Consider the following 14,563-nt stretch of genomic DNA (forward strand, 5'->3'; position numbering starts at 1 on the left):
ACTGAGCGACTTCACTTTCACTTTCACTTTCCTGCATTGGAGAAGGAAATGGCAACCCACTCCAGTGTTCTTGCCTGGAGAATCCCAGGGATGGGGGAGCCTGGTGGGCTGCTGTCTATGGGGTTGCACAGAGTCGGACACGACTGAGGCAACTTAGCAGCAGCAGCAGCATTGCAATAACCTAGTTTTCTTCCAATATTTTCTACTTTAACATTCCTGAAGTTGAGATGTAGCAAACTATGCCTCGGGTTTGGGCTCGTTCGCGCTCTTGTGAGTGTCCCCAATCCTACAAAGTGATCATTAGATCAGATTCACATCTTAAAACGGAAGCTTGCAGACTTCCCTGGTGGTCCACTAGTTGGGAATCCACTTGGTGACACAGAGAACATGGGTTCAATCCCTGGGTGGGGAGGATGCCGCACGCCACGGGGCCACTAAGCCCGTGTGCCAGAACAGCTGAACCTGTGCTCCAAGAGCCTGTGCTCTGCAACCACAGAGGCCCTGCTCCCCACAACCAGAAAAAGCCGCGTGCAACAACAAAGATCCATCACAACCAAAAATAATAATAATAACTCATTTTATTAATAATAGTAATACTAAGAATAATGACACTAAATTAAATTATTTAAAATAATAAACAATAAATTATTTACTACTGCTAATAATGCAAGCTTGTTTAGAACAGAGTGAAGCAGAGGTTTTCCTAACTAATGCATCAGACCAGTGCATACACCAGTCACACAGAGCAGAAAAGGAAGGATGAAGGGCAAAGGACATCAATTTAATAATTCAGTGGCTGGGCACGGGTCTAGCCTTGTTGCAGGATAGTCCATATTATCAGTTTCCAGCAGGTGGCATCTCACACTTCTAAGTTAGTCCTTAAAGAACTTAGAGGAAAAGGGTACCCCCAGCCTGGGGAGCACGTGGAACCTGCAACGATGCTCGTGTCTCATGAATGGGCTTTTGCCAGCACAGTCACCAGAATGGGAATTTCTGCAACTGGCCTCAGCATGTGGTCACCGGGACTGCCCACAAGCATTTGGTGTTTTCAGCAGGACCAAAGCACAGCGCGTATTTTAATGACAGTACTGCCTGTCTTAGAACTGTCTGCACGACATAATTGTAGAGTAAGGTGGGGATTAGGAGTCTTCAACAAGCTCTGTAGGTGGGGGTGACATGTGGATTAAAATAACCAAAACCACTGGCTCTGCTTTTCTGCAGATAAGCCTCCCAGCTGTGACTCACAGTACTGAAAAGCTTTCTGGAGAGACTCCTGCAGTACCTACCTGCGCCTTCTGCCGGGGTATTCCTTGTGTTTACCTTGGTGAAAATGTGATAACAACAATGTTTCTACTTGGCACTTTAAGGAATAAAAAGATACACTTTAACATATAATCTTTCTATCCTAGGTGTCTGTTCTTGTCTAACAGCTGCTTGAAGAAGAAAGAGAATAACTTAGCATCTTTTTTTAATGGTATTTTATTAGACTTTGTAGAATCCTCCTCCCCTCCATATTTCTTGAATTATCCAATATGACTTTTTGCTCAGCAATCTATTTGCTCTTAGTATTCAGTTAGTGATGTTAGTGAGCAGGAGGATTACAGAGAGTAAACAAACACCTCATTTGGTTCAATCATCAAGCCTGAAAGTCAGAAACAGAGATCAGCATGCAAGGACTGCATTTTGAGCTACACTGGGTCATCGGTTTGATGGAAGGGGACATAAAACCACGCTTTACGATCATACAATTATGCTTCTTTTTTTTTAAGTTTAGGAGACATCATGAAAGACAGTGTGTAACAAACTGCCAAGTGACCCCAAAAGTAGAAACAACAATGGGTAATATGAGAAAGTGTTTTTGGCAAAAGAACTAATAAAAGGTAAACATGGCTTTGATGCTATGATGGGGATAGGTAAAGAGTCCACCAGCTAATACAGGAGATGCAGGAAGACATGGGTTTGATCCCTGGGTCGGGAAGATCCTCTGAAGTAGGAAATGGCAACCCACTCCAGTATTCTTGCCTGGAGAATCCCATGGACAGAGGAGCCTGGTGGGCTACAGTCCATGGGGTCGCAAAGAGTCAGACACGACTGAGCGACTTCCCTTTCATAACAGAATATGCCAACTGAATAAATGTGGGGGTTCAATTGAATGTAGTAGATGCGTCCATGCTGACAGAATGCTGACTTAAAAAATCCACAATGGAGTACCACTTGTAGAGAATAGATTAAAAATGCTGTTTGAGGGTTTGCTTGAGTTGAAAGGACTTTTGAATAGAAATGTCTAGAGATTATTTGCAAATAGAATTCAAGAGAAATTGAGGCTGGAGCTTGCAGTTTAAGAATCTTCCCTGCAGAGATAATAGCTGAAAACTCAATGATGGGCAAAATCTCTGACATAGAGACTCCAACATGACAAAGGAAGCGCCATGGGGACCTCAGAGCTAAGGAAATTTTGGACAGACTGTTCTTCTATGTGTAAGACTTGAAATTCTATACTGTGAGGTCAATTTTACTACAGTAGTATTTAATAATGCGCTAAGAAGAACGTTTTCCATCACTGTGTCCATGTCATGTGAGTCTATATGACTTAGAACCACACTTACTTCCAGAAGTACTTACTTATGTAAGTACGTAAGTTCACACTTACTTCCATCAGATCAGATCAGATCAGTCAGTCGTGTCCGACTCTTTGCGACCCCATGAATCGCAGCACACCAGGCCTCCCTGTCCATCACTAACTCCTGGAGTTCACTGAGACTCACGTCCATCGAGTCAGTGATACCATCCAGCCATCTCATCCTCTGTCGTCCCCTTCTCCTCCTGCCCCCAATCCCTCCCAGCATCAGGGTTTTTTCCAATAAATCAACTCTTCGCATGAGGTGGCCAAAGTACCAGAGTTTCAGCTTTAGCATCATTCCTTCCAAAGAAATCCCAGGGCTGATCTCCTTCAGAATGGACTGGTTGGATCTCCTTGCAGTCCAAGGGACTCTCAAGAGTCTTCTCCAACACCACAGTTCAAAAGCATCAATTCTTCGGCTCCTTAAAAAAAAAATCAGAAAGAGAACCTAATTAAAATATATTTATTTGGATCAACTGTTAAACATTTCCCCCCAAATGCATGATTTCTACTCTTCCTTCTCAACCAACGACCAACTCCTTTAAAAGAGAAAAGAAAGATCATTTAAAGAGGAAAGAAAGGCTACTTTACTTTTTTACATTAAAGGATGGCTTGGGTGATTCTGCCTAATTAAATGGCCACTGTCTCATCATTTCTAGATAGTTTCAGCAAAAACAAAGATTCAGAGTAGTGATCAACTGAGCTTTCCTCATATGTTAACATTAGTCCTGTCTCAGTTGCTAGTTCGGAGAAGGCAATGGCACCCCACTCCAGTACTCTTGCCTGGAGAATCCCATGGACAGAGGAGCCTCATAGGCTGCAGTCCATGGGTCGCTGAGAGTCAGACACGACTGAGAGACTTCACTTTCACTTTTCACTTTCATGCACTGGAGAAGGAAATGGCAACCCACTCCAGTGTGCTTGCCTGGAGAATCCCAGGGACGGGGGAGCCTGGTGGGCTGCCATCTATGGGGTCGCTCAGAGTCAGACACGACTGAAACGACTTAGCAGCAGCAGCAGTTGCTAGTTGGTGAAAAATGTATGCTCTGGATGATTTAAAGGGATTGTATCTTTTACAGAAATATTTTTTTAGGATCATCTGGGGACAAAAGAAGGACATTACTCTCAGGCAGAAAGAAAAGCCTCAGTTCTTTTTTTTTTTTTAATCCCCAGATGGAGTCCAGAATGACCACTTGAACAAACACAGGATTTGGGTCACTGTTCACCATCCAGGGTTTCCTCATCCTACCATAGGCTCTCTCCTCGACTCCACACCATCAAAAACCTGCTCCTGTGTGTGAGATTCACGCTGCAGGATAAATGAAACAACCTCACACAGAATTTACCTGGGGGGCTGGAGGGCCTGGGGAGAGGTAGAATTGAATTTTTCCTTGGAGTAACTCAAAAGACCGAACCTTGTAAAACTCTGGTGGGTGAATTTCCAGCAATGACCCAATGTTTGGAAATTGTGGGGTGGAGAACAAGTTCAAGAAAACCTTTCACAGCAATGTCTTAGCGGATGTCTACTACACACACGGCGGTGTGTGCCTGTCAACACCACTCTCTCCATCCACTCCACCCTCTCCCCCGACACTGTGCCCACAAGCCCTCCTCTCCATCTGCGTCTCCACTCCTCCCCTGCAAACCGGTTCATCTGTAGCGCCTTTCCAGATTCCATACATATGTGTTAATATACGATACCTTCTCTTTCTGACTTACTTCACTCTAAGCTGCTCTGTCACACAGGGAGCCCAGTCTGGGGCCCTGTGATGACCTAGAGGGGTGGGATGGAAGGAGGAGAGGGAGGCTCAAGAGGGAGGGGATATGTGTACAGTTATGGCTGATTTGCATTGCTGTAAGGCAGAAACCAACACAACACTCTAAACCATAATTTTCCTCCAATTAAAAAAAAAAAACTAGAAAAAATTAGTTATCTTTAAAATACTAGCAAATTCTCAGATACAATGGTAATATTAATAAAACAATGTTTATGGTAAAAAAAAAAGAAAACTTTTTAGAGTTTCACTGACTTAAACTGGGCAAAAGAAGGAAGACAGTGGTGTTGTGGCAGAGAGTTAGGAAGAGGAAGGAACTGGGAGTCTCAGAATTATAATTTCACAAATCGTTTTGGGAAGAGCTCACCCTGAACCAAAGTTAAAGTGACGGGAGTCTGCGCCTCCCATGGCATTTCTTCCCTCATTTTATAATCTGTCCAGATCAGGATTTTGTAAACGGCTGTCCTGCATCAGACACATTTTAAAGGTTTACCCTTTACAGATTGTGGTGCTGTCCTTAATCTACAGTTTCAGTGATTCTATCATACTTTCTGCAAAGCTGACCAAAGCTAAGGAGGTTTTTCAGAAAGCCACTGGAAACCGTGAAGAGCGTAAACTCCCGAGGTGCCAGGGGCGAACTCTATGATCTCACTGCCAGTATGCTACATTGACTCTGTTTGGACGATCTTATGGGAGGAGACACACTTTATTTTTCCATAGAAGAAAGTAAACACGGGCGCTTGGAGAGGCTGCATGCAGGAGCTCAATGCCTGTACTGTACTTCCACCACATATTAACGCGCCATTCCATTCTCTGAGCAGACGGGACTGCCGGCCGAGGTTTCTTCCTCTACGGTCAAGCATCCCCTACCTGGGGCACCAGGATCTTGTTCAGCTCTCGAGTCCAGAAACAGCAAATTCAATCTAGCCGCGGCAGGCCGGGGGCGAACTGGAACAGCAGCTCCAGACTGGGACTCCAAACCACGAGTCCCTGGAAATGAAGCCTGAACTTGGACAAACAACGCTAGTCTCAGGCCAAGAAATCTCACCCAGTTTCTAAAACTCTCCAGTGCACAGAGAATACAGATAGCCATTAACAATCACTACTCTTTTTGTTGAAAGCAGATCAGACTAAGTATTTAATGGTGGTGGTGGTGGTGTTCAGTCGCTCAGCCCTGTCGGACTCTCTGCGACCCCATGAACCGCATGCAGCACACCAGACCTCCCTGTCCTCCACTCGCTCCCGGAATTTGCTCTAGTTCATGTCCATTGGGTGGTCATGCTATCCAACCATCTCATCCCCTGCCACCCCTTTCTCCTTTTGCCTTCAATCTTTTCCCAGCATCAGGGTCTTCTCCAGGGAGGAAGCTCATTTGAATCCTGTGGTCATACTTCGGCCACCTGATGAGAAGACCTGATGACAAGTGTTTAATGGCGGGTCCCACAGTGAAGAAGGCGGCGTGCTCTTCTCTGGACCCTCAGTCTGTGAGCTGTTGTGATAGTCAACTAGACGGCAAAATGTAGCAGCAGCTTTCTGGGGTCTGGGGTGCTAGCAGTTTGCATCTCCTTGGCCCACGTGTCTTGTCCATTACTAGTGGGCAGGGGAGTGGTTTTTCTCTTTGCCTGGGTGCCATGTGAGCAGCATGCAGACATAGCTTGAGATGTCTTTTTGGGACAAAAGTCCTGTTTAAGCTAGGAGGAATGCATTTGAATAAAGATGGTAGTAAGGATGGTATTGATGGCGAAGATGATGAAACCTATTTGTTAAGTGTTTAAACTGTGCCAAGAACCACGCTGAGCTTTGGGATATATTATTCTAATTAATTGAACATTTTGAAGTTGATCTTACATGCTTTTTTCTTCCCTCTATTAACGCAACACTCAACTTTCGAAGCCAAAGAGGGTATCATATCAAGTCCTCATCTATTCTCTCACACACGCCTTAAATGAATGATTTGCCTTCACTCAACTGGTGGATGCAAGTTACAACCAGTGCCAGCGCTAATTAATTTGCAGAATCCCCAGGCCAATAAAAGAATTAGCAAAGTTACAATGGTAAATATTTCCCACTCAACAAGCGAGGTCATGAATTACCCACTCATGTCCTTGTTAGCTACTGGGGAAGCTTGCCAGGGAGTGATAAGCTTCATAAATCATCTTTTATTTTGACATTTAATATTCTTGACTGCTTGTTTAAGTGAATAATATTGCCTGAAGTTAAGAGATAGAGTATGCCATCACTGAATAAATTCTTGCTTAATCTTTTAGAGTTGTTGCTATATTTTCAGTTCATGATTATTGTTTATTTCTATTCCATTCACATTCTTGGTTAATAATATTTACATTTATTGAATGCTTAATTTATGCTTGCCACTGGGTGCTTCATACGTGCTGTCTCTTTGGGCCCCACAGAATCCCTGTCCTGTGGGTATTAACACATATTCCTCTCCTCTTGACAGATGACAAAGAAGGAGATATAATCACTTGCTAGGATTCGTCCAGCAACCAAGAGGGCTGGGATGGGAACTCAGGCTCTGCCTGCCCTGCTGGCCCCGGTCCAGATCTGGAGGCCCCTTGCCTGCCTCACTCAGCTACTCCATCAGCCTAAGGTGTTTCTATGCACATATTAGGTCCACATGTCTGAGATTTCATGTTTCCCTTTTCCTGAGCACAAGAACTCAGAGTTGTGAAAAGGAAGGAAAGGAAGAGCCCAGGCATCACACAGCCAAGGAAGCGCAAGCTTCACGAGTCCATGAACAGTGTCCCTGGCATCAGCTCTGTAGCATCAACATGTAACTGCCATCCTTCCCTCCCCGGTTCCAGCAGTGGACGGGGGGTTCGCCTGCTCCAGGCTGTCCTACACGCCACCCCCTCATTCTTACCTCAGCCTGAGAGACTCACTGTTTATCTTTAAGTATTACAGGTCCAAGCAAGACATCATTTTGTAGGGGATGGGTGGAGGAGAGACAGTGGGGAAATGAGCCCTTTATTTATAAGAAACAAAAGCAGTTTTAAAACTCCTGGTGTTGAGAATGATACAGCAGCTCATCTGAGCACCTCCTCATTCCGAAGAGATGTTCTTGTGGTGGTGGTAAAGCTCTCTCACATTTTCCAATCACCCAAAAGTCTTCACAGAAGGAAGCTCAAGCCAGCCATTCATCCTAACTGCATTTATTTTGATAAGCTCACCTTGTTCACCTTACAAGGTGAACATTTCTGGAATGCCATAGGGAAGCTACTATAAAATGATCCTTCTTCCTGGATCACAGCCTTGTCATGGCCAAGGGGCTCGCATAACTCAATGAAGCTATAAGCTAAGCTATGCAGAGCCACCCCAGATGGACTGGTCACAGTGGAGAGTTCCAACAAAACGTGATCCCCTGGAGGACAGGATGGCAATCCACTACAGGATTCTTGCCTCGAGAATCCCATGAACAGTATGAGAATACTACAAAGTGCAATCTGCTCCATAAACACCAGGTCATCTCCCTGCACTGGTGAATCTCTCTGCCATGTTAACTAAGCACATATGCTCACCATTCAGGAATATTTTACATCCATGAACCAGTGTAACTACAACTTTATGCCGCAAGTGGAAGACACTGCTTTGGAAGTGCTCTTTCCCAGGCTTACAATGAAATGTTAATGAATTCCGAAATTACACACACCATATATTTAAATTCTGACACCTGTCTGACAATATGCCGTATTTTGTATGTACTAAAGTGATGTTTTGAACTCATCATCATTAGGTTAGATACTTGGAATTATTCTTTTTATTCTGCAGAGTGAGGAATGGTTGGCAGTATTTACCTAAACTTCCTTACTCACTTGTGATGAACAGCAGGCATTAACGAGATGGGCTTTCAAGGTAACGCTCATTTACTGGGTCAATATAATAGATTCAATTAATTGCTTCATGGGAAGGTTGACCCAAGGACTTGTTCCCACTGGTATATGGCTCTAACTCCCTAAGCTAACCTGGGCACTGGGGTATCAGTGGCACTAGAGGTAAAGAACCTGCCTGCCAGTGCTGGAGATGTAAGAGACACAGGTTTGATCCCTGGGTTGGGAAGATCCCCTGAAGAAGAAAATAACAGCCCACTCCAGTATCCTTGCCTGGAGAATCCCACGGACACAGGACACTGGCAGGCTATGGTCCATGGGGTTTCAAAGAGTTGGACACGACTGAAGCGACTTAGCATGCACACTTTTGCTTTTTCTTGTCTGGACTTTTAAAAATGAGTGGTCAACTTATTCTATCACACGCTTTTTTTTTTAATTTATTTATTTTAATTGGAGGCTAATTACTTTACAATATTGTAGTGGTTTTTGCCATACATTGACATGAATCAGCCATGGGTGTACATGTGTTCCCCATCCTGAGCCCGCCTCCCACCTCCCTCCCCATCCCATCCCTCAGGGTCTGTCTCATGCATCGAACCTGGACTGGCAATCTGTTTCACATATGATAATATACATGTTTCAGTGCTATTCTCTCAGATGATCCCACCCTTGCCTTCTCCCACAGAGTCCAAAACACTGTTCTATACATCTGTGTCTCCTTTGCTGTCTCACATACAGGGTTATCGTTACCATCTTTCTAAATTTCATATATATGTGTTAGTATACTGTATTGGTGGGTTTTTTTTTTTTTCTGACTTACTTCATTCTTTATAATAGGCTCCAGTTTCATCCACCTTATTAGAACTGATTCAAATGTATTCTTTTTAATGGATGAGTAATATTCCATTGTATATATGTACCACAGCTTTCTTTTCCATTCATCTGCCGATGGACATCTAGGTTGCTTCCATGCCCTGGCTATTGTAAACAGTGCTGTGATGAACACTGGGATACACATATCACAGGCTTTAAAATAAGACATTTTGTACCTATGTTCTTAAACACAGGCCAGTTTTGCTAAGGGTGGAAACTAATCAGCCATCTATAGCAGAATACCATTCTCTCGGCTACCACAACGGTAGGAAAAAGCTACTTATGGATCACCTATGAGAAACACCCACGACAGTGCTCCAGGAACTCATTTTCTCTCTGTCTCCTCTCTGTGGGACTGGAAAGTGTCATGCAAGGCCGAGGTCCGCCACAGTTGATCCTCTGTATTGCTGGCCACTCACAATGTTGGCATGGTCCTCAAGATGGGAAGACACCAAAAAAAGGCAAATAGTTTCTCCGAAGGATGCAAACAGCTGTGAGTATTTCTATAGCCACATGCATTAATTCTCATTCATATGTTTCACGAAAAAGGCAGTCCCAGTAAGACAGAGCCTCCCTCCCACTGAACCCATTCGTGGGGTAACTAGATGGGTTTGACTCGAAGTCGCTACCGTTAGTGCACAATGGTGAGGCGGGAGAGGGAGGTGGATGAAATTGGAGATTAGGAAGTAACAAAAGAGGAGGAATGGAAACTAGGCTTCTGTGACTTTTGATCACTCTTAAATGCAGCAGAATCCACAATGGTGAAGGAAGCAAATCCGGTGGAAATGTGAAGGTGACGCGCCTGGACTCCACACTGAGTAATTTCCCGTGGAACAAAAAGAAGGGAAGGTTTATTTTACTGTAAAATAATGTACTCCACTTGGCTGGATTGCCGGCACAGCAATAGAAAAACTGCAGAAATCCCACTTGCTTTGGGAATCAGATACGGGGGGCGTTTCCGAAGCAGCAAAGGCATCTGGGTCTAGTGGCCCTTCAGAAACCACCTCCGAGGGGTACAGAGGGGTCAGACCCAGTGAGCTTAGAGCCAAATTATTAATAATTTTCCCTCAAAGCCTCCCCCCCGAGTACTTTGCTGAAGCCACATTAAGAAGGCAAACACACTTGTGAGTAGAATCTGCTTCATGAATAGTGGTGAGAGACGAGACATCAATGCTCCATAGTGAGATTTAAGGGCTCCAAGAAGAAGACTGTGCTTCACCAGGGGCTCAGCTGTAAAGAGCCCACCTGCCAGTGGAGGAGATGTGGGTTCGATCCCTGGGTCAGGGAGATCCCCTGGAGAAGGAAATGGCACCCCACTCCAGTACTCTTGCCTGGGAAATCCCAGGAACAGCGGAGCCTTGCGGGCTACAGTCCACAGGGTCGCAAAGAGTCAGACACAACTGAGCGACCAAGCAGGAGAAAGATTCCCCACCTTCAATGTATTTCCTCTAAGTCAGCAGTTTCAGGGTCTAAATTCCCATCCCATGGTGACTTGCTGCTCTGAGAGAAATCCTTCATTGTCTCTAGAAGCTTCAGTTTGAACAGCAACATGCAGGAGAGAAGCGCTGTGACTAGGCCTTCAGTTCCATTACTTGACAAGACTGTCTTCCAACATGAAAGCTGGCTGAATGTGGCCCCGGGAGAAACTGTGATCGTAGAAGTGCTGCCAAGATGGAGAGCAGGATACATCAAAGCAGAAGCGAAGGTTCTAACTGGGGAAGCCCGCCCTGGAGCCCAGGTCCGGAGCTGCTGGAAGAGGGAGCGGATGGAGAAAGGGCCGCCTTTCGGCTCGTGGTGGGACTCCGCGCATCTCGCTCTGCTCCCTTCATGTCTCACGGCCTCGGCAGTCATCTTTCTATCAGATGCTTGCACGGCTTCCTCTCCTGACCCTTCATCACAGGCTGGCTGTGAATGTGTGATTTGACCACCCCACCCTCTCCCAGTTGCATTTCTTGACCACAGCACAGGACATGCCTGGAAGGACCGGGCATCTGAAAAACGTCTGGAATTCTCTGCGGGCCACAAGCAGTGTGAAGACTCCGTGTCTTTGGAAAAGAGGAGACTTATAGGATGCGAACTAAATATGAGGCTCATAAGAGAGTACGGGGCACGTGGGACCCAGAGACCTATGTGGTGCTTTTTTTTTTTTCTTGAAGCTTCAGTGCTCAGTCTTAACAGGGGTCAGTCTTGACAGTGAGGACTGCTGGGGCTGGGTCTAAAAACAGTGTGTGTGTGTGTGTGTGTTTGTATTAGTCACTCAGTCATGTCTGACTCTGCAATCCTATGGACTGTAGCCTGCCAGGCTCCTCTGCCCATGGGATTTTCCAGGCAAGAATACTGGAGTGGGTCACCATTCCCTGCTCCAGGGGATCTTCCTAACCCAGAGATTGAACCCAGGTCTCCCTCATTGCAGGAAGATTCTTTACCATCTGAGCCACCAGGAGTAGCCCCGAACAACTCCTGAATAGACTTGTGTTTACAGCTACTTCTTTTCTGAGCAGTGAGGAACAGCCTTCTCCCTATACTAGGGTAAGAGACACAGGAAGATGTACTGAGTGGACAAAGAAAAGGGGTCAAGTTTTATTAACCAAAGATGGAAGGTGACTAATTGTCACTGGTTGTTGTAGTGACATTGTTATTTCGGAGACGTGGGTTTTATAACAAGGCTTTGAATTACTTTCTTAGTGGTCAGCGTGGGTTTTCTATGAATCATCCATACTCTGATTATAAAGGGAACTGAGCAAAAGTTTATTCTTTGCAAGTCCATTGTCTGGGGCTGGAAACAAAGAATGAGACTTTGTAAATGCGATGCTAAAGATACCTTTGAGGGGTCAAGCCAGTGACCTTGGCCTCATTAGCACGGTGGTGCTTTAACCAACTGAGTTGACTGGCTTCCTGCAAAGAAGAAGGAAATTAAATTCACGGGTACATTCCTTTCTTCAGCGTTAATAAAAGTCTGTGCACGCTGGAATGAGGGATTCCAGCATTTCCTCTACCAACTGTGTGACACCGGGCCCACGTCCCAACACCTCTGGTTCTGCTTCAGCACCAGCAATACACTGATGGAACTTTTTAGTGTCTCCTAACTTTAGTGTCTCCTCTAACTTTTTAGAGATGTAGAGAGGCAGAGAAGAGTGGAGGGAGAAAAAGGAACAGATCTTAAAACAGACACCTTACATTTTTAGAAGAATATATTAGGTAAATTCCATTTCTAACACCATCATTTTAACTGTTATCACCTGCGATTCACCCAACTGGTAAACGTTCTGAAATCTTTCTGTAAAACTGAAAATATCCCCAAATCCCTGAAACTCACAGGAATGAAAACAAATTGGTTAGCAAATTTCCCACTTAAAAATATTGAAGGGAAAATCGCAAAAAAAAAGGATGGTTTGAGTTTGTTTTCCTCTTCAGTTGTGTAGCAAATAGTTCCCCCAGTGAAACCCTGGAATTTCCTCCAGTCTGTTCCCCATTACCTCTGTGGGAAAATTGTGAAAAATCAATCTGTTTTCTGCATAACCGTATTACATCCCATTATTTGAGGAATGCCAAATGCAAACCCCAACGACCGACAATATCAATCTTTTCCCTCTCTTTTCCAACTTTAATTTCAGCAGTAGTTATGAAAAAGAAAGGAAAGACATGCAGAATATCATTACAGCCCAGGCAACTGCAGATTTTAATAAGAGTTTATATAAAGCAGGAGGGTGTGTCCTCTCCCCAGTTTATTATGCCCTTGACCTTGGGAATCATATGAGCTTCCTGCAACCCTGATATGTTTCAGAAGTCAGTGAAGAATGGAGACTGTGGTGAGCAGAATCAAGAGCCTTCCTTCTAATTGACAATACAAATTTAGATGGTGCCAAGCCAAGGCTGGAATTTTTGGAAAGAAAATAAAAAAAGATTCCAGAGAATGTTTTGTGTCCAATTTTGATGATATTTGGCATGATTTCATAAAATAGGGTTAAGAATTAATCATGCCTTATTTTTTTTAACATCTCTGTATGCTTATTTCATATATCAATGCATTTCAAATAGATCACCTTTGAGCAAAACAAAAATCGAGATTTCTTTTTAATTGAAACAGAGGTGATTAAATGCTTTCTAACACAGCCTACCAGCATGGAAAGTGACTTCTCTTTGAAAGAAACTTTTATTGCAACAGTGGAGTTCTTTTTTCTTTTTTTTCCTGGTAGTTCTTTTTTTTTTTTTTTTAAGATAAAGATTTAGAAGAAAATCTAATTTTTACAAATTTTATGTAACTGATTCAATATCGCGTACTTAAACATATTTCATTAGTTGTATCTTACATTTTTCTAAGAAAATAGGAAAGCTGAAAATACGAGCATGTTTAGGAAGCACAGGACAAGAAGAAAAGCAGAAGGATCTCCCTTTCCCTCAATCATACTACATCCATCTCATCCCTTTTCCCCTGACGTCTTGCCCAGTTATTTTCTCTATCAGCATCCCTCATCCCATTTTTAACTGTTTCTACGAAAAAAGAGCCAAAGCTTGTGGGGACTGCTGTCCTGTTCCACACCAGTCTGGAATCGTTTCATTCGTTCTTCGACAGTGTGCATGAGGGAAGACGGCTGTAACTTCCAGAAGAGTGACAAGGGCTTGGTGGTTGACTTTCAGAGGCAAGAAGGCTATATTCAGACGCAGTGCTGCTTCCTTCTATACTGAGACAATGACCGTGAGATTCTAGTGAGACGAGGTACATGAAAATCTTCCTCAAAATATAGGTCTTCACACAACTGGCAGGGCTAGTGGTAAAGAGCCTCCTGGGCGATGCGCAAGGTAAAAGAGATGCGGGTTTGATTACCGGGCCGGGATGACCCCCGGGAGGAGGGCATGGCAACTCACTCCAGTATTCATGCCTGGGGAATCCCATGGGCGGAGGAGCCTGGTGGGCTACAGTCCATAGGCTCGCAAAGAGCTGGACACCACTAAAGCAACTGAGCACAGAGCAGACACAACTCCTAGTCATGGGAAACTGTATGGTGCTGAACTAGGTGTCAGAGTGTCTAGGTCTGCATCCGAGATCACTCAGGCTCTTCACACCCTCGGACGAGTCACTGTCACTCTCTGATAACTTTCACCTATTTCTATAAAATCGAGGTGACAATCAGACTTCCCAAAGAGCATCATCATGAGCATCAGAAGGGATCGTGCGTTTGTAAGAACTTAGCGTTTGGCCACATGGTAAGAGTTCAATAAATATTTGATGAAAAATAATTACACGCTTGCACCAAGAGTGGTTTAGGAGAGTTATAAGGCTGAGTCTTGACTTCCTTCCACTAATGCTCTGAATTCCAGTGTCAGGAGAGGAATGCATTAGAGGAAATCATTCAGAATAGAACACAAAATCCACTATTGACCATCAGCCATTTACCAGATTTGGTTGTGATAGTAATCCTGGAAAAAAAGACCTTGACTCGATGACTACG

General features: G+C 44.3%; 1 long non-coding RNA gene across 1 annotated transcript in view; it reads right to left on the reverse strand.

Annotated features, from left to right (window-relative positions):
- Positions 1–1,743: 1,743 nt before the first annotated feature.
- The window catches only part of LOC147350968 (uncharacterized), a 58,328-nt gene continuing 45,508 nt past the window's right edge, over positions 1,744–14,563 (reverse strand). Inside the window, exon 2 of the long non-coding RNA XR_015146782.1 lies at positions 1,744–3,042. This is a non-coding gene — a long non-coding RNA (uncharacterized LOC147350968). The remainder of the gene's footprint in view (positions 3,043–14,563) is intronic.

This window comes from Bos grunniens, chromosome 19, assembly GCF_055505025.1.
Source record: "Bos grunniens cultivar Pamir isolate PY7600 chromosome 19, Bosgru_T2T1.0, whole genome shotgun sequence".
NCBI classification, from domain to species: domain Eukaryota; kingdom Metazoa; phylum Chordata; class Mammalia; order Artiodactyla; family Bovidae; genus Bos; species Bos grunniens.